The 6340-nt window shown below is 39.0% G+C and overlaps 1 protein-coding gene across 5 annotated transcripts in view; it reads left to right on the forward strand.

The window, feature by feature from the left end:
* The window catches only part of CEP83 (centrosomal protein 83), a 142800-nt gene that overhangs the window by 25776 nt on the left and 110684 nt on the right, over positions 1–6340 (forward strand). The window contains exon 1 of one of the 5 annotated variants that reach the window (XM_045293450.1): positions 2705–2748. The exons of the other annotated variants lie outside the window; for them this stretch is intronic. The gene's annotated coding sequence lies outside the window, so the exon portion shown is untranslated. Of the gene's footprint in view, positions 1–2704; positions 2749–6340 lie in introns of those variants that run through there. 5 annotated transcript variants of the gene reach the window in all.

Below are 6340 nucleotides of genomic sequence, written 5' to 3' on the forward strand. Positions count from 1 at the left end.
TGCTTTGCCTCAGTGTGGTGGGATCAGATCCGGTGCAATTCCCACACTGTCTCTGGTGTTGTCCCCCACAGGGCCATGGATCAGTGAGGGCCATCATGTCCCATAGTGGGGCTGGCCATGTAGTCCTCTCTGTTACTGGCTGTTCTAATTGGGGTCATCGTCCTCAAGGCCTGGTCGGCCAGGATGTGCTCCAGTCTCTTTTCCTCCCCTCGTCATCTGCTCCCCTGTGCTCAGATCAGATACATCTCTCTCCTGGAGCTGTGGATTCAGTGCTGTCCTTTGAAATAAATTCTTCTCGGGGGCGGGGCAGGCATTCACTTAGTATTTGGGACTGGGACCAGCCCCCCAGACCTCTCCACTGGCTCCCTACTCTGTGCCCAGCATGTTGCATTCACACCTTGGAGCACTGGGTTGACATCTGGTCCCTCTTTTCCTGTGGAGATATAAACAATACCCTCCCCTTTGGTGGATTAGGGCCCCGGGCCCTGTGAGGTGGTTTTTGCACATGTAATATAATGACAGTTTTTAAAAATTTGATTTTATTTCCTCTTGGTTTCAAATATGTTATTGAATACATTTATTCCACTTCAGCAGCGCATTCTTCGTCTTCACTGTTTTCTCAGCCAATTTTCCTATATCTTTGCTGTAAAACATTTTCCATGATAATTTATATAATTTAAAAAGTCTTACCACAAGGTGTCATTATAACCTACAAAAAGACTTTTCTATGTAAAAATGTGCAATATTAATTGTATAATTTTTACATTTCCTTATTTTTAAGTGTTTCAGAGTGTTTCTTTTTTCTTTTGCACATTTTACAGTTATCTCTCAAGATATATACGTCTTAAGGAAAAAATAAAGTAACTCATGTTCATGAGTTCTTATATTTTTGCAAAAACATACATTTTCCACCCACAATTTTCTTAAGAATTTGTTGCTATAGAAATGATTGTGTGAAGGAAAGAATGAGGAGTAGCAGCAGCAGGTGGACATTTGAGAAACAAAATAACTTATTTTATGTCTTTGTTCCTGACAAATCCAGCTTTCGTTTACTCTTTCTGCTTCTGAAATCCCTGTAGAAGAAAGATGGATATTCCAGGTGTTTACTATGATGGGATTTGGAATTTAATAAGATTCCCTTGCAAAGGTCCCTATAAGAACCTTGGTTCTTATGGAGAATTAGTGTTGGAATAACTAATCTTTGAAGCAATATTTTACTTTAGCGTCATATACATTGCTGTCTTTTGCTTTTTACTGTCCTGGACTCCTCGTTGCCCTTTTAAGTTGTAGTTAGGTGCCGTGGAGTCCGCTCCAGCTCGCACTGACCCCACACATCACAGGGAGTCTTGCTAGACTCAGAGTTACCACACACCTTCGATTTCTAAAACACTCAGCATTCAATGAGGTGTGCTTATTATATTCCTCTAGGCCCTCTGAATATAAGGAGACTACTCATTAAGTATGGTGTGATACTCAATAGATACAGTTTAATCACCAAAAAATAAAAGATTAAAAAAAGAGAATTGGTTTTAAAATTAACTTGTATGGCTTGAGGAGGACTTATTTGTCTCCCCCTTTCTTGCTCTGGAAAATTGTATAGCTTTTTTTTTTGGTAAGATTCTCAAAGACAAAGAGGAGAATGTGTCAACTACATGCAGTACAAATATAATTTAAACTCCAAACTATTGTTTTTAAAAATATAGTTTTTCAGAACAAATCTGATAATCAATAAATCTCATATAAATAAAATTAGATCAGGATTTATTTTAAACAGTAATTTCTAGGATATGCCACTGGGATAGTACAAAATCTTCATTGTATGTTAGAAGCCTTTTTGATAGCCTTTTCTATTTCAGGAGAAAGGTAGGATTATGGGCAAAGAAGGTTCTAGAACTCACACAAAGGTATTAAGTGCTCAAGTGCTCCTGTTATAGGTAGTCAAGCCTACACTAAGAAGTATTAAAATAAATATAAAATAATTTTTGTCTTTCAGATCTCAGCTTTTCAGAGACATTTATAAATTATCTTAAGCACTTGAGGTTGACTGGTTACTATATCCTATTTTCTAGAAATCTTTTGTGTGAACTAAGCTGTACGAAAGCAGACAGTGCAATTATAAGAAAAGAATAACATTTTAATTCAGAGTGCTTGGTGGTTGATTGCTAACCACTCTAATATATATCTTCTTCCCTTCCTCTTTTGTTGCCCTCCCTACTTCTTTCTAAATCACAATTATGGGGCCTGGCACCTTACCAGGGCTTTGAAGGGTGTGCTCCCAGCTGCACTTCAAGTTCTGGCAGAGTGTCAAGTTGTGACTCTTTTGCTTGTTTGTATAGAAGATACCTGGGATGGTCATCCAAAGGCCATTTGAGTATCTAGGATTATTTTTGGATTATGCAGAAATTTTCAAATAATATTTTGCTTATCATTGAAGTGATAATGATGTTCATTCATCCAGACTTTTAATCTTGATTTGTAGAAATAGCATTCACTTTGGAGGCATGTAGTATTTAAAGCATTGTTTTGAAATGTTCACAGGCATAGCATGTGCTTTTTAATGGAATGTGTTTTGGAAGCTTTCCACGAGCATGAGCGGCTGTGCTTTCAGAATATTTCGAATTACCATACCTTTGGGCAGACATTGTACCACTGCTTAAGAAATACAGCTCCTGTGCAATGGAAAATGTCATATGTAGGTTCCAGTTAGAGCTGAGTGTGACTGGCCGAAAGAAGCAGCAGGAAGAGCATGTAAGTATGGTTCTTTGATAGTAGCACTTGCAAAGATAAGATGAGAAATGTAGGGAATAGATGTACTGAATCTTTCTGAAATTGCCTTTCACAAATACTAAAACCCATTGCTCTCGAGCCAATTCCTACTCCTAATTATCCTATAAGACAGAATAGAATTGTTCCACAGGGTTTCCAAGGCTATAATCTTTATAGAAGCAGACTCTTCCATGCAGCAGTCGGTTCCACCAGCCTTTGAATATGAGACAGGTGTTTAACCATTGCATCACCAGGGCTCCCTCTCACAAAGACTAACTCAAGTAATGCTCATAAATTAATAGGCTGATCAAGATAATCTGTCTTTTTTTTTTTTTAAATACAGTTAGCCTTAGACTCCTAACTGCAAAGTTGGCAGTACAAACCTAGCTGTTCCACTGGAAGAAGATGAAATTATCTGCTCCTATAGAGATTTAAAGGCTTGGAAATCCTACATAGGGTTGCTATGAGTCAGATTAAATTGGTTGACAGTAGGTATATGTTAGTTGGTAAAAAGACAAGCAATTTAGCAAAAGAATATGGTTTCTAGACTAAAGAAAAGCATCTTTAAAATCTCAGGGCAGGACAGGAGAAAAATTTAGAAGAAGACTCATAGACAAAGAGGATATTGAAAATTGAAATGGCTAGTAAACAAAGAAAAGGTACTCAATCTTAAGATTTTTCAAAGAATTGCTTTTTAGCTATTTGCTTATTCTTTTTCTGCCCTGAGATCATGAAATTTTTTTTCAATTCTAGAAACTTTTTTTTTGCTTTTCAGTGCAACTAGTATTGATTTTAGTGCATAATATAACATCAAGGCCAGGTTTCTTTTCCCCACAAGGTAATCTAATAGTCCCAGCACTTGTTGTAGACTTTTATTATCTTCATTGTTCAACAAAACCACCTATAGTTGGTCTGAGTCTCAGTGCTCTCCTTTTCTTTTGCTCTGCTTCTCTATAATTAAGCCAATGTTTTTAATTAAAATGGGTTTATAGTGATTCTTTTAAAAAATTATTATGAATTGGGTGAAAGATTACAGAGCAGATTGGTTTTCCATTCAACAAGTCAAACACATCTGTTTCATGTCATTGATTGCAATGTCCACAATGTAATAACACTTGTCCCACTTCCTCTCTATATTTTCCATTCCTTCTCCTTTCCTAACCCTTCTGTACTTTTGTCCTTAGGTAAATACTGCCCTTTGGATTTCAAGTGGCTGATTATTCTAAAGTGTGTGTACCTTCTTAGTGTTATTGGACCCCCTTTCAGACTTATCAGTTATTTGGCTGAAAATAGAGCCATGGGTGTGACTTCATTTCTAAACTTGAAGGGTCATACTCTCAGGGGTTCCACCCATCTCTTGTCTGATGATTTAAGTGTGCCCTTCTTAATGATTTTGAGTTTTGCTCTACATTTTTTCTCCCATTCTATTGAGGACTGTGGTGAGATGAAATTTCTTAATATTGCTATACTATCCATGTCTGTTACAACTCCCACCAAATGATTGGGTGGGACTATGCAAATAAGCCATGTGGAACAATAATAGAGCAGATTGGTCAGTTTTAAATGCCATTCCCCTGGCTGTGCAGGATGGGAGAGAGATCTTGCTAAGAAAGGAGAGAAATCCCAGGCCTTTACAAGTAGAGTGTGTTTAAAATCTGTGTCTGAAATGGCAGAGGCTGAGACCAGACACATCAAAGGTTGTGGCATGGAGACCATGAGATGGAGCAAAGGAGCCGGGCTGAGTCCAGGAGATCTTGAAAGGGAACGCAGGAGCAGTGTGGAGGATGAGACTGAGGCAGAGCGTTGGGTAGCTTTTCTGGCCCACAGAGGCTGAAGCCAAGGTCTGTATAACAGAGGCTAAGCACTAGAGACTTTTGGTTGCTGACTGAAGAGAGGTGTTGCTGTGGACCAATGACCCTATCATACTGTTTACTGATCTTGACTTGTAATCTGTTAACTCCCCTAATAAACCCTCATAATCGTATTATCTACAATTTCTTTGTAACCATTGCAGTGAATTTTTGAATTCAGCTGTGGGAGTGATGTTTGGAGTCAGAATGAAGAAGGATGGAGAGTGAAGACATACTTGACCTCTGCTTCATGACAGAGAAGCCTTAGGAGGTCAAGTATGGCTCCCTCACACCATTTTCACAAGGATCTTCTCATGAGATCATTTTCAGAGCAGTTGGTATTGGTAGTTTGGTACCATGTGGTTATTCTGGTCTCAGAGTTGTGGAGACTAATATTCATGTGGTCTGTTGGCGTTAATCCATTAGATCAGCGGTTCTCAACCTGTGGGTCACGAGGGGGTGTCAAACAACCCTTTCACAGGGGTTGCCTAAGACCATCGGAAAACACATAGTATTTCCGATGGTCTTAGGAACCGAGACATCTCTCTTCTATCCATCTCCAGGTGGGTCCGCCCACACGCAGATACGCCCACATACAAGTACCCGGTGTGAAGACCCATGCTACACCATGCTACACCAATACTACACCATGCTTCAAGACAAAATATCATTTATTTGAATTAGAAATAAATATTTCACAATATATAATTACATATTTTTGTGATGAATCACTATGCTTTAATTATGTTCAAGTTGTAACAATGAAAATACATCATGCATATCAGATATTTACATTACAATTCATAGCAGCAAAATTACATTTATGAAGTAGCAACGAAAATAATTTTATGGTTGGGGGGGCCAACAACATGAGGAACTGTATTAAAGGGTCACGGCATTAGAGAACTGCTATATTAGAATAATTGTTTCCATGCTGCTTTGATTTTCTTCATTCTGTCCTCTGGATAAGGAGGGAGCAATAATTGAGAGGCTTTAGCCATTCATGGAGCTTTTAGGACTCCCGTTTGCTCCTCACCAAAGGAGAATGTAGAGCATTATCTTTGTGGTCAACTGACATTGGTACTCTCCAAGTCCTCAGGCCAATGACGTAGATGATTTTATGTCAACTTGAACATGTATAAAAGTGTAGAAGTGGGATCCAACCTACCAATCAAGTCACAGCCTGATGATACCTCCTTGGGGCTGTGGTCTTCTTTTAACCCAGCCACTGAGAAACCCTTCCTGCTTGCTGGGACTCTGAGGGCTGCCGGTGCCCTGCCATATTTCCATCAACCTTGCATCCAAGCGACTGCACTTCATGATCTTCATGCCTGCATTCCTCCACATCACCTTTCTGCATCATTGTAAGTGGCTATGTGAGTCTGAAGAGGGACTTATGGACTTATATCGGATTTATGGAGTTGAGTTGGACTGGGCTGCCTTATTGATCTATAAATGGAATTATACATCATAGGGCAGTTTGAACCTATCTAGCTGCTCCACTGGGGAAATGCTTAGTGACCTACTTCTATGAAGATAACAGCTATGCAAATCCTATGAAGCACTTCCATCACATGGCTTTTCTATGAGTCGTAATCAACTTGATGGCACCCAACAGCAACATTCACCTTGTAGCATGTATCCTTATGGTATGTCTTAGTTCTTCATTTTTGTGTGTGTCTAATTTATACTCTAGTATATGTACAGTGAACCCTCGCCACTTC

This window comes from Echinops telfairi, unplaced genomic scaffold, assembly GCF_000313985.2.
Source record: "Echinops telfairi isolate 266 unplaced genomic scaffold, ASM31398v2 ScPeMD7_2;HRSCAF=8, whole genome shotgun sequence".
NCBI classification, from domain to species: Eukaryota; Metazoa; Chordata; class Mammalia; order Afrosoricida; family Tenrecidae; genus Echinops; species Echinops telfairi.